General features: G+C 48.5%; 1 pseudogene; it reads left to right on the forward strand.

Annotated features, from left to right (window-relative positions):
* Positions 1-20,882: 20,882 nt before the first annotated feature.
* LOC147983981 (uncharacterized) lies at positions 20,883-22,482 on the forward strand (annotated as a pseudogene).
* The last annotated feature ends 37 nt before the right edge of the window (positions 22,483-22,519 follow it).

Below are 22,519 nucleotides of genomic sequence, written 5' to 3' on the forward strand. Positions count from 1 at the left end.
TTTTTTAGCTCCCGCGAGAACCCAAAGCTTGACATCGTTGATGATAGCACGGAGAAGGACAGGAGGCGGTGCGCTCTTGTGTCGTAAGACCCGAGCATTACGCTCGTTCCAGATCGTCCAAGAGACTAGCATTGTAAGTGAGGCCAAGGCTCGTCGGTTTGGGTTTTGCAAGCAGGTTCGCTTTTCCCACCATTCCAAAACGGATCCATCCAAGTGCCAAGAGGAGGTGTCCATGTGCGCTAGACCAAATTCAAAGATGACCGAGTTCCATAGCCTTATGTGTTGAAGTTGTGTCGAATATAGTGTACAAAGTAGGTTACAGTTGGACTCTGAGTTGTATTGTGTTTAGATAGGATGTGAAGTCGTGTCCTAGTAGGACACTTGTATCCTAGGCCTCTCATATATAGCGGGGCTAGACACACGATATAACCTATGCCAACATAATAGCACCGGAACGCAGGGGAAGCCGGCGGCATGTGCCGGTGTCCAGGGCGACCGGGTGCGGTATTGTAGCGGTGTCATGGGGAGGAGCGCCCATAGTCAAGTCCCGGGGATGTAGCCATATCGGTGAACCTCGTTAATATGCCTCGGATTTATTCTAATAAGTGGTATCATGAGCTAGGTTGTTCAAAGGTTGTTGTGTTAATCTAGAGGCGAAGATATCATGGAAAAATGAATCGTCAGCGAGATCGGAAAAAACGGCACGGTGTCACGATCGCGTGGAACAACCCCGAGTGGTTACGTACTTGAGTCAGCGAGGTTGGGACGTGGCATACGGCAACGCAGCTGGGCCAAGCAGGTGCGGTCCAGCAGGGACGCGAGCAGGCAGCCCAAGCGGCGGAAGGATGCGTGCCAGCTGAGCATCAGACTCGATCGGTCGCGGCATGCAGATTTTAGTGATAAGTGGTGCAATCGGAAACAACAAGAAAGGCATCGTGGCAGATTTGTTTAGGAAAAAAAGAGGACCGAGTCCTCATGTATACGACGCAAGGCAGAAACTCGTTTTGAGCGAAAAATCCATCAACCGGTACGTATCCATTGCTAGCAGGGACATCGACAAAGCAACAATCAGCATTGGAGGTTGAGCTATAGCTACAACACGTGGGAGATTGCTCATATGTTTCACAAGGTCATCCGTACAAAGAACCATGGCGTCAATGGATGCCGGGTTTGAGGTGGAGAAGTTCGTGGAACTGAAAATCTTGGGTTATGGCAGACAAGAATGAAAAAAATTGTTGGATTTGTTGGTGCAACAGTGATGCTTGAAGGCGTTGTAGGAAGTCAGGTCAGCTGAGATGGAATTATCATGTGATGGGCGGAAATTCGCGGAAGACAGTTTGGGAGCCTCGAGTGTGTCGTACAGTCGAACGAGTTCGGCTTGGTCGGACTAGGCAGTCTGACAGATCGACGCAAGTCGGTTGGTACAGAAGATGGTGGTGGGATCGGCAACGATGACATAAGGAGCATGATGTTGATGGTGACCGACTTCTGTGGCGTGGAAACACGTGGCATAGGCCCGAGGGTTTGTGTGGCTTCGACAAGACTATGGCGCGTGGTTGATTCAAGGTGGTGTACACACGGAGCTTGAAGACGACGGGGCGCGAGGGTGGACTGATCATCTACCATGGAGTCATGTTGAAGGTGGAGCTGGATTGAGGGGCTACGGCGTAAGTGCACAGAGAATCGAAGCCTATTCAGCTAGGAAAAAGCGAGGGACACGTAGTTCGGACTGGAGCCCAGTGGTCTGATGGAAGCGTGAAACTCGTCATCGATCGGTGATGATCGGTGGTACTCTGCAGTGGGGGTTGAGTGGTGTGGTTTCGTGACCCTTGAGACTCGACCGGGACAACGGAGACTCGATGCGGTAATAGCGGCGAAGCGTGCGGCGCGCACGGGGCATGGAGACGGGCCAGGGCTCTTGTGGTCATACATGTGGTGAGACAACTGCGAATTTGACTCGGGATGATTATAAGCAACGGTGAAATTTCTTCAAGTTTCAGACGGGCGGTCAAGGAAGAGCGGTGATGTTGAGTTCAGGTAACTCTTATGTGTGACACCCAATATGTGAGTTGTTCACTTTCACGCAGGTCAGTGATCAGTGTGTGATGGTGTTGGACGGATACTCTGAAAGTTGGGAGCGCAAACTAGAGTAACAAGGAACTTAATTTTGCTCGAGTGTTGACTGTTGTCAAGAAAAGAAGGGACTACAAGTTGCAGGTGGAGTCATATGGAGTCTTTGGAGTAGCAGCGGTGCTCATGGGATAAGCTCAAGTCCAATGTACATGGAAGTTTGACGCATGGACAAATCCAGGGTGGTGGAGTATATTCGCCAAGGTGGAGTTTGTTGGAGTTGTGTCGAATATAGTGTACAAGGTAGGTTACAGTTGGACTCTGAGTTGTATTGTGTTTAGATAGGATGTGAAGTCGTGTCCTAGTAGGACACTTGTATCCTAGGCCTCTCATATATAGCCGGGCTAGACACACGATGTAACCTATGCCAACATAATAGCACCGGAACGCAGGGGAAGCCGGCGGCATGTGCCGGTGTCCAGGGCGACCGGGTGCGGTATTGTAGCGGTATCATGGGGAGGAGCGCCCATAGTCAAGCCCCGGGGATGTAGCCATATCGGTGAACCTCGTCAGCAAATCTCGGTGTCGTGTTCATGTGGATTGCTTGGTCCTCGGATGATCAACGGTATGCCTCGGATTTATTCTAACATTATGGTGTAGCGGCATTTGTAGAAGAGGTGTGCACCCGTCTTGCCAACACGTTTGCAAAGCGGGCAAAGTCCACAGTTTTGCCAACCGCGCCGCCCTAATATGTCGGCTGTCCAAATCCGGTCTTGGATAGCCAACCAAGCAAAAAACTTGATCTTAGGAGGGGCTCAAGCCTTCCAGATTATAAAGTTCATAGGCGAAAGTGTCAGTCCAAGAAACTGAGCCTTGTAGGCGGTGGCCGCGGAATAGGACCCGTCGTTGGCGTGTTTCCAAATAATGTCATCGTTGGTTTGTTGATTCAAGTGTAGGTCATGCACAAACATCCATAACGTGAAGAATTGAAGGATGTGGGCACCGGAGACGATGGTGTTGCGACCGATCTTAAGAATCCAAGCATCTCCATGGAGGGCCTCACGCACCTTCCAGTTCTTGCGCGTGGAGGCCTCATAAATCAAAGGGGCAATGTCCTTCAGTTTCCGCCCAAGAAGCCATGGGGAGTCCCAAAAAGGTGTTTTGGCACCGTTGCCCAAAATGAATAAGAGAGAAGTGTTTTAGAGTGTTACAAATGACCCATATGCCCGGCATGGCAACTACTCGCGCACAAGAATACACCCCGGTTTTTTAGCTCCCGCGAGAACCCAAAGCTTGACGTCGTTGATGATAGCACGGAGAAGGACCGGAGGCGGTGCGCTCTTGTGTCGGAAGACCGACCCGAGCATTACGCTCGTTCCAGATCGTCTAAGAGACTAGCATTGTAAGTGAGGCCAAGGTTCGTCGGTTTGGGTTTTGCAAGCAGGTTCGCTTTTCCCACCATTCTAAAACGGATCCATCCAAGTGCCAAGAGGAGGTGTCCATGTGCGCTAGACCAAATTCAAGAATGACCGGGTTCCATAGCCTTATGGTGTAGCGGCATTTATAGAAGAGGTGTGCACCCGTCTCGTCAACACGTTTGCAAAGCGGACAAAGTCCACAGTTTGAGCTGATGCATCACCAATGCTGGACAGCTTGCTAGCTGCTGATAATCCCCGTGACCTTCTGAATTAATGGTGATGATTAGTACTCCTATGTATATGTAGATACTGTAGCTGGTGTTACTAGGATGGTCGCTCGTGGATTTGGACGAGCCTAATGAGATCTAATTAGGTAAAGCCAGCCGACCTAATGTTGCCATCAGCTGGGCTCTGCACCTGTATATGCCGTGGACTGGATTGAGTTGCATCAACCGCTAATAATTGATTCTGAGGATGGCGATAATTATTCAGTGGTTCTAGGTATTTGGGGTGCTTAGGTTGTTATTAGTTCAGTATAATATGGTGGTAGCTGCTTTTGGTTGATAGTTCTTTGGATAGGTAGGATGACGGTTGAAACAACCAGGCAGCTTTCTCTGTTTCCAGTGGGGGCAACTAGATTCTCATTCTCCCTTTTAGCAGCCCTTTTGCTCTCTGGATCTCTGTGGCTGTCTAATTAAGCCACCAAGAGGTTCAGAGTGTCAATACAGCAAAAGGACATGCAAGTACGTTTTTCCCGGGGCACATTCAACTCCCACTGTCTTAATTAAGTACGTACGTAGAACTAGTACCTTTCATTTCTTAACAAACTGGTAAATGGAGTTCATCTTTGTGTGTATCAGAGGACGCGCACTTCTCCGTGTTTTGCAAGTGGTGTTGGATAATAGTATATAATTCGGATGATTTTATTTCGTCAATTAGGCGATACATGCGGAAAAAACAAGAATAACATAATGTGTAATCAGTGGAATATTTAGCACGACAAGATTCACTCATTCTGGACTTATCTACTAAGCAAAAAACAACAACTATATGTTTCATTACAGGACTCCGCTCGATGGGGGACGGCTCCGGCTCGGGCTCCGGCTACTTCTCCGGCTTGACGAGGCATCGGGGAGGGAACGACGGGGCCACCGGCGACACTACGCAGTCCCCCGCCGCGGAGAGGGCAAGTGCCTGCGCCATTGCCGCATCGTAGCGAGCCTCCTCTTCCTCTGCTGCCTCGTCCCTGCGCCGCTCGTCCTCCTCGCTCTCCCGGTAGACGGCCGCCTGGTAGGCGTCCTCGGCCGCCTGGTCCTCCTCGCGGACGATGAGCGGCGGCGGCGGCTCGCTTCGGTCGACCTCGCGCACGCCCCGTCGCCTCGCCTCCTCGTGCTCGAAGACGGACCACCTCGCCCAGTTGGACGAGTCGGATGTGTAGGCGGGCTCGCGGTGCTGCTCCGGCGTCAACAACGCCCGCCGGCGCCGCACCTCTTCCGCGTGAGCCCTAGCCGTCCACGGCGCCGCCGGCACTGGGATCCTATCTGGATCCAGATGCCAGTTGTGCGGCAGGGTCATGTCGGGGTACGGCAGAGGCTGACGGTGCCGCCAGTGCCACTCCGCCTGGTGCACTGGCACGTTCACGCGCTGCCTCTGCCGGTGAGGTACCGGCAGAGGCGGGAGGAACTCTGCGGGAAAAGGGGTGGCGGGGGCCTTGGCCTTGCTACTGCCGGCGTCGGAGAAGAGCCCCATCTCGTTGTGGTTCTGGTGGCTAGGGTTTGCTGGCGACGGGGGAGCAAAGCTTGCCAGATGTGGACGGCGAGTTTGGATGACACTAGTAGAAAACAGGGCTTTGGTCCAGGCCGGGTCAGCCCATTAGTCCAGGTTCAGTCCAGAACCGGGACCAATGGGGGCATTGGACCCGGTTCGTGAGCCCAGGGGGCCGTCCGGGCCACGTGGGCCATTGGTCCCGGTTCATCTGGACCTTTTGGTCCCGGTTAGTGGGACGAACCGGGACCAATGGGCCTCGCTCCTGGCCCACCACCATTGGTCCCGGTTGGTGGCTGGAACCGGGACCAAAGGCTCCCCTCTAGTCCCGGTTCATGCCACCAACCGAGACCAATGAGGTGCCTATATATACCCCCTCGCGTAAAAGCAGAGCACACTACTCTGTTTTTTTCTGGCCGAGGGGGAGAGGGCCTGGTGGTGCTCTAGCTCACCTCCTATGCACATAAGGTGTTCGATGGAATGCCCGAGCCACACTACTTAATCTTTTTCCTCTCCAAGCTCGACCTCCAAACTCCATTTTCCACAATATTTGTCTAGGTTTAGCGGTCCGTCACGGCCCGTCCCCGTCTTCACCGCCGTCGATCACCCGCGCCGAGCTCATCGCCGGCACCACTGTGGTGAGCCTCTTGTTCTTATCTTTTTTCTGAAAGGAAAAATATTCTTACTTGTATGTTTACATAGATACTTGTATTATTTTCTTACTTTTATTATTGCATCTTATATAGTGCGATGGTTTTGGTATCCGCCCCCGTCGGCCCTCGTCCTGTCTATGATTCGGATATGGTATATATATTATCTTTATAACTATTGGTTCATTTATTGTTTATGAAAATTATGCCGACCAACGTGACATAGATTTTATTTATGTAGGATGTATGTGAATCGGAAATGCCAACCGACCCTATTGTTGAGAGGTTAAATTTAGTTGAAGAAGAAAACAATTTGTTGAAGGAAAAAATAAAAAAAATTGAGGAGGAGAAGATGATATTGGAGTTGCATGTTGCGGATGTCGTCGATGATCACAAGATCAAGATGGATGCAATGCGCTTGAAGGTTAGAAAGATTAGAAAATATGCCATTCATACCGAGGCTTGGTATCATTATGCCGTTGGATCAATTGTTACCTTGGTTGCGATTATGACCGCATTTGTTTTCGCATTGAAATGTTTTACATAGTTTCAATGTATGGTTTAATTAATTAGATGCTCTGGAGAGCTATATGTTGTTAGATGAGAACTATGTATGCACTTTGGTTTTAATGTGATGATGAACTTCTATTAATTTGGACACTTAATTATATATAATGCACGCAGATGAACCGGCAATGGATGTACGGTGACAGACACACCTGTGAGTACATTAAGGGCGTGCATGAGTTTCTCGGTGCGGCTGAGGCAAACAAGCAGAATGGTTTTATGTGTTGTCCATACACCGAATGTGGGAATACGAGGTCTTACTCTAACCGGAAAATCCTTCACTCCCACCTGCTTTACAAGGGTCTCATGCCACACTATAATGTTTGGACGAGGCACGGAGAAATAGGGGTTATGATGGAAGACGGCGAAGAAGAAGAGTACGATGACAACTATGTGCCCCCTGAATACGGTGATGCTGCAACGGGGGGAGCTGGTGAAGATCAAGAGGAACCAGACGATGTGCCCAATGATGCTGGAACGGGTGAAGCTGCTGAAGATCAAGAGGAACCAGATGATGTGCCCGATGATGATGATCTCCGCCGGGTCATTGTCGATGTAAGGACGCAATGCGAAAGTCAAAAGGAGAAGCTGAAATTCGATCGCATGTTAGAGGATTACAAAAAAGGGTTGTACCCCAATTACGAAGATGGCAACACAAAGCTCGGTACCGTACTGGAATTGTTGCAGTGGAAGGCAGAGAATGCTGTGGCTGACAAAGGATTTGAGAAGCTACTGAAAATATTGAAGAAGAAGCTTCCAAAGAATAACGAATTACCCGACAGTACATACGCAACAAAGAAGGTCGTATGCCCTCTAGGATTGGAGGTGGAGAAGATACATGCATGCCCTAATGACTGCATCCTCTACCGCGGTGCATACAAGGATCTGAACGCATACCCGGTATGCGGTGCATTGCGGTATAAGATCAGACGAGATGACCCTGGTGATGTTGACGGCGAGCCCCCCCAGGAAGAGGGTTCCTGTGAAGGTGATGTGGTATGCTCCTATAATACCACGGTTGAAACGTCTGTTCAGAAACGAAGAGCATGCCAAGTTGATGCGATGGCACAGTGAGAACCGAAAGAAAGATGGGAAGTTGAGAGCACCCGCTGACGGGTCGCAGTGGAGAAAAATCAAGAGAAAGTACTGGGATGAGTTTGCAAAGGACCCAAGGAATGTATGGTTTGCTTTAAGCGCGGATGGCATTAATCCTTTCGGGGAGCAGTGCAACAATCATAGCACCTGGCCCGTGACTCTATGTATGTATAACCTTCCTACTTGGATGTGCATGAAGCAGAAGTTCATTATGATGCCAGTTCTCATCCAAGGCCCTAAGCAACCCGGCAACGACATTGATGTGTACCTAAGGCCATTAGTTGAAGAACTTTTACAGGTGTGGAATGGAAACGGTGTACGTACGTGGGATGAGCACAGACAGGAGGAATTTAACCTAAAGGCGTTGCTGTTCGTGACCATCAACAATTGGCCCGCTCTCAGTAACCTTTCAGGACAGGCAAACAAATGATACCACGCATGCACGCACTGTTTAGATGGCACTGAAAGTATATACCTGGACAAATGCATGAAGAATGTGTACCTGGGCCATCGTCGATTTCTTCCGACCAACCATCAATGTCGAAAGAAAGGCAAGCATTTCAAAGGCGAGGCAGATCACCGGAAGAAGCCCGCCATGCATACCGGTGATCACGTACTTGCTATGGTCAATGATTTACACGTAATCTTTGGAAAGGGTCCCGGCGGACTAGCTGTTCCGAATGACGCTGAGGGACACGCACCCATGTGGAAGAAGAAATCTATATTTTGGGACCTACCCTACTGGAAAGACCTAGAGGTCCGCTCTTCAATCGACGTGATGCACGTGATGAAGAACCTTTGCGTGAACCTGCTAGGCTTCTTGGGCGTGTATGGGAAGACAAAAGATACAACTGAGGCACGGGAGGACCTGCAACGTTTGCACGAAAAAGACGGCATGCCTCCGAAGTAGTATAAAGGTCTTGCCAGCTACGCTCTTACGAAAGAAGAGAAAAAAATCTTCTTTGAATGCCTACTCAGTATGAAGGTCACGACTGGCTTCTCATCGAATATAAAGGGAATAATAAATATGCCAGAGAAAAAGTTTCAGAACCTAAAGTCTCATGACTGCCACGTGATTACGATGCAACTGCTTCCGGTTGCATTGAGGGGGCTTCTACCGGAAAACGTCCGATTAGCCATTGTGAAGCTATTTGCATTCCTCAATGCAATCTCTCAGAAGGTGATCGATCCAGAAATCGTACCAAGGCTAAGGAGTGATGTGGCGCAATGTCTTGTCAGTTTCGAGCTGGTGTTCCCACCATCCTTCTTCAATATCATGACGCACGTCCTAGTTCATCTAGTCGACGAGATTGTCATCCCGGGGCCCGTATTTCTACACAATATGTTCCCCTTTGAGAGGTTCATGGGAGTCCTAAAGAAATATGTCCGTAACCGCGCTAGGACAGAAGGAAGCATCTCCATGGGCCATCAAACAGAGGATGTTATCGGGTTTTGTGTTGACTTCATTCCTGGCCTTAAGAAGATAGGTCTCCCTAAATCGCGGTATGAGGGGAGACTGACTGGAAAAGACACTCTTGGAAGTGACTCAATAATATGTAGGGATGGATATTCTTGGTCTCAAGCACACTACACAGTTCTATAGAATTCTACCTTGGTGACCCCGTATGTCGATGAACACAAGAACAGTCTGCGCTCCAAACACCCGGAGTAGTGCGACGACTGGATTACATGTGAACACATCAGGACTTTCAACAGTTGGTTGGAAACACGTCTCAGAGGTGACAACACTGTTTGTGATGAGTTGTACTTGTTGTCTAGGGGACCATCTTTGACTGTATAGACTTACAAAGGATACGAGATAAATGGGAATACATTTTACACGATCGCCCAAGATCAAAAGAGCACCAACCAAAACAGCGGTGTCCTCTTTGATGCAGCAACTGAGAGCAGAAAGGACACATATTGTGGTTACATAGTGGACATATGGGAACTTGACTACGGACCTGATTTTAAGGTCTCTTTGTTTAAGTGCAAATGGGTCAATCTGTCAGGCGGCGGGGTACAGGTAGACCCACAGTACAGAATGACAACAGTGGATCTGAAAAATCTTGGGTACACTGACGAACCGTTCGTCCTAGCCAATGATGTGACATAGGTTATCTATGTGAAGGGCATGTCTACCAAACCGAGAAAAAGAAAAGATAAGAAAGCGAATACATCATACGATGAGCCAAAGCGCCACATAGTTCTTTCAGAAAAAAAGGGACATCCTGGTAGTGGACGGCAAGACAGACATGTCTGAAGATTATGAAAAGTTTCATGAAATTCCTTCCTTTAATGTCAAGGCTGACCCAAGCATCCTGATAAACGATGAAGATTATCCATGGTTACGGCGCAATAAGCAAATGACACAAGCGAAGAAAAAGTGAAGACTTTCTCCCGCAACTATTATGATGATACCATGCCAACTTTGTAACACACGAGTATGCTATGCCAACTTTTTCAGAGTTCATTTGAAAACTATGAATTTAGGTCGAATTTTCTCTATAGGTGCATCTATGTTCATTTTTTAGTAAAGTTAATCACAAACTTGTGATTCACACATATTTCAAATAATTCAAATTAGTTATTCAAATTTGAAAACTAATGACACTAATAAAAAGTTTGTAATTTTTCTAAAACTAATGACACTAACAGAGAGTTTATAATTTTACTGACCTAAAAGCAAAAAGAAATAAAAAATAAAGCAAAAAACAAAAGAAAATAAATAATGTAGAAAACAAAATAAAAATCTGGAAAACAAAAAATAGCAACAATAAGTATTTTTTGTAAATAGAAACAAAATAAAATAAATAAAGCAACAAAGAAAACAAAAAAACGAAAAAAGTGTTTTCAAATTTGAAAACTAATGGCACTAACAGAAAGTTTATAATTTTTCTAAAACTAAAACCAAAAAGAATAAAAAAATAAAGCAAAAAACAAAAGAAAATAAATAATGCAGAAAAGAAAACAAAAAATTTGGAAAAATAGCAACAATAAGTATTTTGTTGTAAGTAGAAACAAAATAAAATAAATAAAGCAACAAAGAAAATAAAAAAAACTAAATAGTGTTTTCAAATTTGAAAACTAATGGCACTAACAGAAAGTTCATAATTTTTCTAAAACTAAAAGCAAAAAAGAATTAAAAAATAAAGCAAAAAACAAAAGAAAATAAATAATGCAGAAAACAAAACAAAAAACTGAAAAAAATAGACACTAAAAGCAAAAAAACTAAAAAAGTGTTTTCAAATTTGAAAACTAATGGCTATAACAGAGAGTTTATAATTTTTCTAAAACTAAAAGCAAAAAGGATTAAAAAATAAAGCAAAAAGCAAAAGAAAATAAATAATGCAGAAAAAAAACAAAAAAACTAGAAAAAATTTAAAAATAGCAACAATAAGTAAAGAAAACAAAAGATTTTTTTTTTCAAATTTGAAAACTAATGGCACTAACAGAAAGTTTATAATTTTTCTAAAACTAAAAGCAAAAAGAATTAAAAAATAAAGCAAAAAACAAAAGAAAATAAATAATGCAGAAAACAAAAAAAATTGGAAAAAAAATAAAAATAGCAACAATAAGTAAAGAAAACAAAAAATATAAAAAAATGCCTTCTACTGAGCCCCCACGATCTGAATACGACTAGAAACCCTACCATGGGCCAGGATTCAGGCCCGCAGGAGACCCAGTAGGCCCACAGGCACAGACAGTGGATTTAGGCCCGTAAGCCTGCAGTAGAGAGGAGCTCGAAGTGGTCGGCTCGACAGAGCTTATAAACCACTCCAAGCCCCTCTCGGCTAGCGAGGTGGGACTAAACATCCCACCGCACTGCGCCAGTTCTAGCACACAACCTTTGGTCCCGGTTGGTGCCACCAACCGGGACCAAAGGGGGCATTGGTCACGGTTCATAGCACAAACCGTGACCAATGCCCCCCTTTAGTCCTGGTTGGTGCTACCAACCGGGACCAAAGGCCGCCGCTTCCCGCCCTTTGGGCTGCTGAAAAGAGGCCTTTGGTCCTGGTTGGTGGCACCAACCGGGACTAAAGGGGGGCATTGGTCACGGTTTGTACCACGAACCGTGACCAATGCCTTTGCTATATAACTAGCACTTGTGAAAATTTCCATTCAGTTCGTCTTCCCCGCCCGACGCCGCCAGGCTGCCCCTGTGCGCCTCGTCGTTGCCGTCGTCGCCCCTGCCTCCGACGCCGTCCCGCGCCGCCCAGACGCCGTCGCCACCCCGCGCCGCCCCGACTCCGTCGCCGCGCGCCACCCCGCGCCGTCGCGGTCACCTCCCCGCGTCGCCCCGACGCCGTCGCTGCCCCGCGTCACACCCCTACGCCGTCGCCGCCCCGCGTCGCCACCCCGACGCCATCGCCGCCCCGCCTCTGCCTCGTCGTCGCCGCCCCGCGCCGCCGTCACCTCTCGCTTTGGTCAGGGCCGTCACTTGTGGGACGTAGATGTAGTGTCCGACACCGACGGCCACATGTATCTCACACCCATGATACTTGCTATTTAGGGTTTCCTCTACCGCTCGGTGACCCTCGACAACCCTCGTTCCCGATAAAAAAAGAGGAAGAAGAAGAAAAAAGAGGAGAAGAAAGAATAGAAGAGTTCTTACTCCTCTATTCTTTTTTCTCCTCTTTTTTTCTTCTTCCTCTTCTTTTTTTATCCTTGAAGCGTTGTCGAGGCCACCCCAAACCCTAGAGAAGCAGCGCCGAGGCCACCCCAAACCCTAGAGAAGCAGCATCGAGGCCACTAATTAATATTAGTTCTACGTTTGCCACTAATATATCCATCTGTCATGTTTGAATAATAATTGCCATGTTGTAAATATTTGTAGAAACTATGGACACCGCCCGAGACGAAGTACAAGAAGAGTTGTTGGGGGACATAATCGCACGAGGAAGTGATGCCGTCTGCTCGTTGTTTCTCAACGACACCGATGGTCTGGAACCAGCTGGCTATGATTATGATGGCTCCGGTGACCTAATGCCGGTGCAAGAAGGAGACCATGAGGACGGCTCCGGTGACCCAATACCGGTGCAAGAAGGAGACCGTGATGACGTCTCCGGTCACCGAACCGAGTCCGGCCGGGTATATATATTAGTTAAGCTTCTGCTGACTAGCTAATTGATGCATTCATTGTTTTGGTATGTACACATATTAATTAAGTCTCTGTTCTTTTTTCTAGCCCTCCGGATCAAGCACAACTTCGGTAAAGAGACGAGGCCCGAAGAAAAAGTTGAGCTCGGATGAAAAGTTTGAGATCATAGCAATCGCGCCCGACGGCCAACCGATTGAACCCGTCCAGACAAAGAGCGCATTTGTTGCTCAGTGTGGGGTTTTGGTTAGGGACAAGATCCCGATCAGCATCCAACAATGGTTAAAGCCGGCTACAGAAGACCCTGAGGTGTCTTATGTCAATGATATGCAGAAAAATGATCTTTGGACTGAGCTGAAGTCAAATTTCACCCTACCGCCAGAGGATGACCCGGAGAAGCCAGTTAAAGAGCAATTAATCAAGTCTTTTGCTCTTAAGAGGATGGCAGAACTATTCAGGAGGTGGAAGAAAGAGCTGAATAAGTTTGTCGAAAATAAAGAGACACCAGAATTCAAGGGCAGATATGAGAAGATCAGAGATCACTGGCCCGCATTTGTGGCCCACAAGACATCGGAAAAGAGTAAGAAGATGTCGGCGACAAACAAGCAAAATGCTGCAAAGAAGAAGCATCACCATCGCACGGGGTCAGGTGGCTACCTTGTAGCCCGGCCTAAGTGGGCCAAGACTGAGAATGATCTGGTTGATAAAGGGATCGAACCAGAGACAATTAACTAGCCAGACCGTTGCCGGACTTGGTTCTTCGGGGCTGGCGGAACCTTGGACCCTATATCAGGGAAGTGCATTTGGACGAACGATCAAATGGACATACCAGTCAAGAAGCTTCAGCAGTATATCGAAGCAGCGCAGCAAGGGACGTTCTTTCCAGATTGAGAGAACGACGAGCTCACAATGGCCCTCGAGAATCCTGAGCACCCTGGACGGACACGAGGCACGCCAGGCTCCATTCCGTGGAAGGTTGGGTTTCTGGACGCAGGCGGTTACAAATGCCAGGAGAGGAGGAAAAAAGTGCAGCAGACCCAAATGCAGGCGCTGCAAGCAAGGGTACAAGCGATAGAGGAACGAGAAGCAAATCACAGCAAACGAACTGCCGAAGCTTCCCCCGAAGCTACCCCGCCATCTCAGCGGAGAAGCAGCGTGGCTTCCACCGAGCTGCTTCAGCCGGAGCATGTCTTGACGGCTCCTGCCAGCTATCCCGTGGATGCTATCACGGAGTCTCAAAATTGCCACCTTATGACGCAATGGATGAATTTGAAGGCCAAGGCGGCTGTTGGCTCTGTTTATCCTACTGAACCCGGCGCAACTTTTCATTGCCGGCCGATTCCAGAAGGATATGCTAGGGTGATGGTGGATGAAATAACGGAGGGATTTGAGGACCTCCAGCTTGACCACCCTACCGGTGAAGGGGAGACTAGGCTGGGTTCTGCTCTGAAGACTCCATGCCTATGGCAGAAAGAGCTCATCAACCTTCCGAACTGGACGCCTCCGCCTCCTCCTCCGGCGAGTCAGGGCACTCCGCCTCCTCCACCGCCTCCTCCTCCAGCGATTTAGGGCACTCCGCCTCCTCCACCGCCTCCTCCTCCGGCGAGTGACGATCAGGGCACTCGGCCGGCTCCTTCTCCGGCGCGTGGCGGCACTCCGCCTCCTTCTCCGCCTGCGCCGGCGCGCTTGAGCAGCCAGCCTCCTCCTTCTCCGCCTCATCAGCAAGGGCAGAAGAGACCTGCCGCTGCTCCGGCTGCTCCGGCGCGTCGTAGTCCTTCTCCGCCCTATAAGCAAGTAAAGAAGACAACCGCTCCGTCTGCTCTGCCGGCGTCTAGCAGTACAGCCAGAGGCGGGAGGACATATAGATTCGGTCCTTCTCTAAAGACTCCAGAGAAGTTACCATACGAGAGGACCCCGGAGGAGAATGCCGAGATCGCGCGAGAAGAAGTGAGGAACTTCTTTGAAGGGGTGAAAGCAAAGAAACATCCACCTCCGGAGGAGAAGGTAGATCCGGTGAAAGCGAAGCGCACTCTGGCTGCCCTGACAAAACCACCCAAGTCTCCGCCGAAAGGAAACTATGAGCGCATTATTGGAAAGGAATTTGTCGAAGCGGAGCGGTCGGGAAGTACTGTCAGTGATCAAAGGCTGAAAGAACGACGAGCTGGGAAACAAATTGCACAGCTCGGCGAACAAGCGAAGCAATCGTGCCCCCCGCTCAAGGTGCCTAGCGACATCGTCGCTAATGATCCGAGGATGGTGCCCGGGTATAGAAATCTTGGAGATTACCTGCCCGACGGTGTACATTATGATTTCATGGAGGTGCAGATACAAAGATACGAGTACGGGAAGCCTCTCGTCAAAGATGATAGATCTCTATCAACGATGATGCGAAGATTGCATGATTGGTACTTGAAAATCTGCAGAGAGTCTGGGGGGAGGAGTACTTTGTATGTGAGAGTTAAAAAGGAGCATGACCTCGTTGGAATTGATCTGTTGCCTGTTCCATTTGAGGAGTTCTTTCAGTTTTTCAATCAATTGGCCCTCGATAAAGCAACGGTCACCTGCTACTGTCTGTAAGTAGTACTACTTCTGTCATTAAGTCTCTCTATATAGCTCAACTCTTTCATTGCATGTATTTATAATTATCCTCACTATATTATGCAGATTGAAGATCGCCGAATTGAAGAAAAGACAAGTCGGTGATATTGGGTTCATTAACACATATCTCATAGATGAAACTGAGGTTAAATTTCATCCCGCAGATACCGAGGCCAACTTGCTACGATCGTTGGTAATAAATGAAAACAAAGATATAATACTCTTTCCTTACAACTTCAAGTGAGTGTTACTGTCTTGTGCGTATTCGATTTCCCTTATATATTAGTCAAGGTTATAGTAATGTAATTGATGAGTTATGCATGTGTGTGCAGTTTCCACTATATTCTCCTAGAGATTAAGCTTGAGCAGGGACTAGTAACCGTCTTAGACTCAAGACGAAAAGATCCCCAGGACTATGCGGACATGACTCAAATGCTCGAGAAGTAAGTTAAATCAATCATTATCCACCACATCAGCAACTTTGTTCATTTCCTGATATATCAAGTAATTGTTTTCTTTGTCTGGCAGGGTTTGGAAAAAATTCACCAAAAAAGCTCTAGGACTCCCGAAGAAGCTGCAATTTAGACACCCGAAAGTAAGTACTATAGTAGCATGTTCCGCGCATCTCCTATTGATTCAAGCGCTAGTTTCATCAATACCATTTGGCATTCTTGCTTATCAGTTTGATTGACATCTATTTCTTGTAAAGTGGTTGTGGCAGGAACAAGGGAATAATTTCTGTGGATACTACATTTGCGAGTCCATCCGCCACACGACCTGTGAGCGGGGCTACTCTGACGAACAATATGAAGTGCGTCAATAACAACATTCACAATTTTATTTTATTACCATCATTTGTGTTGAGTTTCATTCATTCATATATATATATATATATATATATATATATATATATATATATATATTCTTCAAATTAGATGTTTCGGAAGCGGGATGAACGCCTAGCACCAGCTCGCATGCGAGCAATTCAAGAGGAATTGGCGGCATTTTTTCTTGACCACGTGATCACTGAAGACGGAGAATACTATGTGGACCATGAGTCCATATGTTAGGAGATTATATTTGTAAGAGATAATTATTGTATATATGTAGCCGGTAGTGTCAGATAGATATACGAGAACTTGTTGTTCGACCAATCTCTCGGAGAAGGAGAGGTGGTCGATATCACTTCTCTCTGTATGCATATATGTTCATGACGATCTTCTGTTTCCTTCGTTTGCTTACTAGCTAGCTAGCGTGTCTAGTCCTCTCTATACGTATGTATAATACGTAGCGTCGACCAAGCACGGACATAAGAGAGGACACTTCTCTCTATTAATTATAGCTAACTAACACAATATATGAAACACCTAAATTAACCCCCCAAAACCCCCCACCCCCCCCCTTTAAAAAAAACAAAAACTCCAGCCACAAAAATGCTGACGCGTGGATGCCTATTGATCCCGGTTTGTGCCACTAACCGGGACCAAAGGCCCTCCTGCCTGGGCTCCGCGCACAGGCCACGTGGAGGCCCATCTGTTCCGGTTCTGGATTGAACCGGGACTAAAGGGACAGGGCATTAGTACCGACCTTTTAGTCCCGGTTCAGGAACCGGGACAAAAGGCCCTTACGAACCGGGACAACAGGCCCTTTTTCTACTAGTGTGAGGACGGCCCCCTTCGCACGGTTGGCTTAAAAAAGGACGAGCGTCGTCGCTGACGCGTGGGCCCGTGGTCATAAATTAAGCTGACCGCGTGGGCAGCGGGTAGTTGGACGGCCGCCAGGTGGGGACGCTGCGGACAGCGAGAAGGCGCGTGTGACATCCGTTTGGCGTCCGCTCCGACGCATTTGGGGTGCAAATTTGGACCGCAAATGCGTCGGCGCGGATGCAATGCGGACGTGATTTGGGTTTGGGTCGGCGCGTTGGGCCGCCAATTTTGTCCTCGCCGATCCAAACGGGCGGCGGCGGACAAAATGAATCGGCCCTTTGGAGTTGCTCTAACCTAGTAGTGCTGGACAACTTTGTGCTGATAATCCCCCGTGACCTTCTGAATTAATGGTGATGATTAGTACTCCTATGTATATGTAGAGACTAGATACTCTAGCTGGTGTTACTAGGATAGTCGTTCAAGGATTTGGATGTGGCTAATGTTATCTAATTAGGTAAAGCCAGCCGACCTATAATGTTGCCATCAGCTGGACCTGTACACGAGTACATTACATGGAATGGGTTGGATTGTATTAACTGCAAATGATTCATCAGTGGTTCTGGATTCTTGAGGTGCTTAAGTTGTTATTAGTGAGATAAATTATGGCGGTAGCTGCTTTTGGTTGATGGTTTCGAAAAGGTTGAATAGGTAGGATGACGGTTGAAACAACCAATCAGCTCTATCTGTTTCCAGTGGGGGCAACTAGATTCTTATTTTAGCATCCCCTTTTGGTCTCTGGATCTCTATAGCTGTCTAATTGAGCCACCAAGAAGTTCAGAATGCCAATACAGCAAAAAGACATGCAAGTATGTTCTTCCCCAAGAATAACAGTGTAACCAGTGGAATATTTAGCACAACAAGATTCCCTCATTCTGTAGTACTTATCTACTAAGCAAAAAGACAAGTACTGTATATGCATCATTACAGGTAGTATTCTGCAGGTTTCAGTTGCCACCTTCTCAACACTAGTACTAGCTAGAAACGGCCGTTGTCCCCTTGCCAGGCACACCGGCATGAGTGATGGCTGGTGAGGCCACGGACCGGTCAGGGGAATTTGCAGGCTTTAGTCATGATTAGATTATCCAGGCTGCATGCAGGGAGGCAGCGGAATGCCAGGTTAAGTAGGGCAAGTTGCTGCTGTTGGGTCGGTAGTCGGTACCCAACTGGCACGGCACATGCATGCAGAGGGAGGGTGAGATGATACTAGATTCAGATGCTAATCCGGGGTATCATCTCAATCTTAGCACAGAAGTAGTGGGTTGTTTGTGGGCTGGAGCTATATATGCGCCGTTTGACATTGGGTTGACTATTTATCTTTTGGTTGTACATAGATTTAGTCACAAGTGCCATTTTCGATGTGATGTAACAGCAAAAATGTTACAGATTCAGCGTTTCCTGGAGGCTATGAGCATGGGACGCCAAAAGGAAATAAAAAATGCCTAGCTGGAATGCAGGTGGCGGCCATGATTTTCCAGGAGCTTGGCTTTCCTTGAGATTAATCGTAATGGACATGCCCCTGAATCAGGTCCATTTCTAGTAGTGACCCTGCTATCTTTTCTCCTGGCTCTCCTCTCCAAGAATCGTGTGAGCTACGTGATCCAGCAGCTATGGAAGCAAAGAAATGGTTGACTGGAGAGCCGCGAGGAGCGAAGCCGCTCAGGCTTGAGGGTCCTGGTGGACTTGTCTGGCTTGCTGTTCTTGCCGCCGCCGCCTCCGGTGCCGTAGTCATGGTAGTAGTACTTGATCCGGCGGCCACCGCCCATGGGCTGCGAGGCCTTGCATGACAGCTCCCCCTGATCAGGCCTTGCATGACAGCTGCTCCCTGATCAGGCTCCCCGTTGTCGAACTGCACGGCGTAGATTCTGTGTTGTTGCACCATATGTTCTCATCTTGCTGTTCTAGAGAGAGAATGTTCTCGGGGTTTTGGATTGTGACAAAGCCAGAGGAGAGAGACCGGGAGCTATATATAAATCGCACGAGGGGTTATCAAAGACCAGGGTTTGTTATTAGTGTCGTAGAGCCATACCCATGCATTCGTAGGAGGTGGAGCGGTTGGTCAATGGCCACTTTGGTTCGGTTAGGCCAGCCACTAAACCAGCAGAAAGAGACTAGCCGATCGATCATGTAGCTAGCTAGCGGCAGCTGGCCGGGCGCCGCCTGCACGCGGATGATCGTCGTCGTTAAGCCTGTTGGTTTGGCCCGTGGTGCGCTCGCAAAGGGGATAAGGACTAGCCAGCGCCCGCCCAGCCAGGACAAGTGTCGCCGTCGCCGCCGTGAACCGACGGCGACACCTCGGTCGCCTTGACCCGTGCGTCGACCCAGTTATTGTGCGCGTCGGCTCGCGTGTCGCTGCGACGTTTCCCCCCTTCGCGCTTTCGTTACGTGCGTGAACCGCCACCTTTTACGTGCATGCATGGAGCATGGATGGAGCTTCGCAAGAGAAAAAGAGAGGAATCTGGACTTCCGCAGAGGGAAAAAAAATATACAAGTTTCAGTGTGATCACATTCCTGAAAGTTAGTACAATTGTACTTCCTTTGTTTCTAAATATAAATCTTCAGTAAGGAACTATATACGAAGCAAAATGAGTGAATCTATACTTTAAAATATGACTATATATATATGTATGTAATTTGTATTGAAATAAAATCTTTAAAAAGACTTATATTGTATTTAGAAACGGAGGGAGTATTGTGTATCTGTCTTCTTTCATCTAATTTTTTTTACTGGAGAGGGTGCAAGTTCATACGCGGGATGATTCGTGACTGGCTCAGCCTCAGCACAAAGCACAAGCGTGCGACGGACCGGTCTCGCCCGTCATGTCATTGTGTCGGTTTTCGTAAATTTTGGAGTGTGCCGGGAAACAGTCGACTAGAAAGAATTCATAGCAACCGTACACCTCAACGACGTAGATCACCAGCCACTGGAAGATCTTAACTTGCATAAAAATGTGCAAAAGCCAAAAGTGAAACGTCCACAGTAGCCAGATGTACTGTGGAATTCTCCCTCGCAAACAAAAAAAATGTAGTACTGTGGAACTCCAGTAGTTGCATGCTTGTGAACAGTTGTTCTGACCTGGCGTCATTTTCCTTCCTATATTTCCCCATCACTCCCGATCGTCATCGGAATTGCTGGCTGGCCACTGGCCATGTACGTATACTAATACGTACCTTCTCGAAGCAAGCGAGATGGCAAAATGGGGCTGATCTTTAGCTCGTGCGCCACTGGATAATAAGAAGGGCGCGATGCTCGGCTGGCCCTCGATCGGCGATCACTCGCTCGTGCTTGCAGCTCACACCCATCTGCTCGATCGGCTACGTACGTTGTCGCGCTTCGCGCCACCCTCCTCTGGTTCGAACGAGCGAACGGTCATTAAAAAATCACGAAGAAGCCCGTAGACTGAGCTTGTCGTGGTTATAAGTAGAGATGCCGCTCGTGAAGGATTAGTGATCGAACTAATCATCGCTGCAGAGACGATCCCCGCCCGTGACGTATTGGTCGAACCCATGCATCCAACCTGGGCATGCATGGCATGGCACGGGCCTCCTCTCCTCGATCGACGGGCGCGTGGATGACATGGCATCAAGTAGCTAGGCTATGCTTATCACGGGGTTAGGCTATGCCTACGTCGAGATTAGTCCAAGCCGACCAACTAGTGGCGCCCGCCGGAACTGATAAGGACGCCACGTCACACACGCGCGCCGGTCCAGATGAAGGAACCAACAAGTTACACTAGCTGTCGATGGCAACAGAGCCCATGAATGATCGCGTGTAAAACACGGAGGGGCGATTTGAGGTGATCGCGAGGCGAGGGTTTTGCGAACGGTGGTGGTGTGGATCACGGCGATACGGGAGGGGACGACGGCGTCTCTGAACGTGATTGCGCCGGGGTGCGGATCTCTCTCCGGTGAGGAAGACATGGAGGAGAGGAAGAAAGATGGTGGACCGGCGGCACGGAACGCGTCGGTGGCGGCAGGGCAGGGAGCGGCGGCGGCAACAAGGATGACCTCGGGGAGGACGGCAACAACGCCAAAGCAGCCGGCACAGAAGGAGACACCGGACAACGAGATGAGGACGCCACTAGGCTCCCATAGCAGATCCGCCTCTGTGTCCCCGGGGTTGATGGCGCGACTGGGGGGTTTGGCGCTGACGGAGAAAGAGGCTAAAGGCTTCGTCTTCAAGGAGCCTGGGCAGGAGCAGGTCAAAGCAGCGAAGTGGTCGGCGATTGGTAAAGCATTCACACCCAGGCCTATGAATAAGAGTGCCCTAGAGAAATCCATGTCCAGGGCTTGGGGGTTGCATAAGGAGGCGCAGTTCAAGATCATTTGGAGGAACCTGTTTGCAGTATGGTTCGGTAGCGAGGGAGATTGGAAACACGCCCTAAATAATGGTCAATGGCAATTTGATTTCAATACTCTGGCTCTTAAGGACTATGATGGAGAAACGAGACCATCGGAGATGAAGTTTGACAGTATTGATGTTTGGGTTCGTGTGGAGGATCTGCCTTTGGACAAAAGATCAAAGGCGTTCGGGGAAGCACCTGGGAACTGGCTAGGAAAAATTGTTAGGGTTGATGTGGAAAAGGATGGGTTCGCAAAAGGCTCGGAGCTGAGATTCATAAATTGCCAATTTTTGAGCCTCTAGTGAGAGGATTCCTGCTAAAGAAATCGGAGGATGATCTGGAAAAAACTTGGTATGACTTCAAGTATGAGAAAATCCCACACTTTTGCTTCGAGTGTGGACGACTCGTTCATGGTGAGAATGGCTGTGTTCCGGCGGTGGATCCTGATCAACAGCGGGGGGAGTGGCTCCGAGCATCCCCAGGGCGTTCGTGGGGGCCGAAGGACGGGGTTCACCATGGTCCTTCGGGCAGTGCAAACAGTTTTGGCAATGTGAGGTCCAGTGAAGGGGAGGGACACCGAAGGAAGCCTGGAACAGTCCAGGATCTTCCAAACAAGCGCAATCTGCATAATGAATTTACCACTCCAGCAGCCTCGCACACTGGCGGGGAGGCAATGGGGAGTTATGATCATGATGCTAGACCCAATGAGCAACGACACAGGAAGGATGCAGTGAGGGAAATGGACTTGCGGGGGGATCTTGAGCAGAAGAGAGAGAGAGAGTTCTTCAGTCCGAACTGAGACAGAGACAGCAAGAAAGGCAGACTGAAATAAGGTTCAGGTACAAGCAGTACGGGCAGTGGGATCATGGTGAGGCTGGTACATCGAATCCTTTCAATGGAAGGGAACGGAAACAAGAATACTATGTGAGGAAGCCTAGACCAGAGCATAATGGGGAGGTGAGGCCTACTAGCAGCCCTAGACATGAAGGCCCAAGGGATAGGAAGAGGAGGCCGAGGTAGTATTGGGTAGTAAAGGGCGATCTGGACAGACAAGTAGGCAATGACACCTTTGTTAGAGACACAAGGCAGAAAACGTCCTCGGTGTTTGAGCGCATTAGGGAGAACAATGATTCAGCGGCGGACCCTGCTAGGAGGCAGGGCCGCCGGGAGCAATGAATATATTAGCCTGGAACTGTCGGGGATTGGGTTTGGA

This window comes from Triticum urartu, chromosome 2A (genome assembly GCF_056163025.1).
Source record: "Triticum urartu cultivar PI428250 chromosome 2A, HENAU_Tu73, whole genome shotgun sequence".
In the NCBI taxonomy this organism is placed as follows: domain Eukaryota; kingdom Viridiplantae; phylum Streptophyta; class Magnoliopsida; order Poales; family Poaceae; genus Triticum; species Triticum urartu.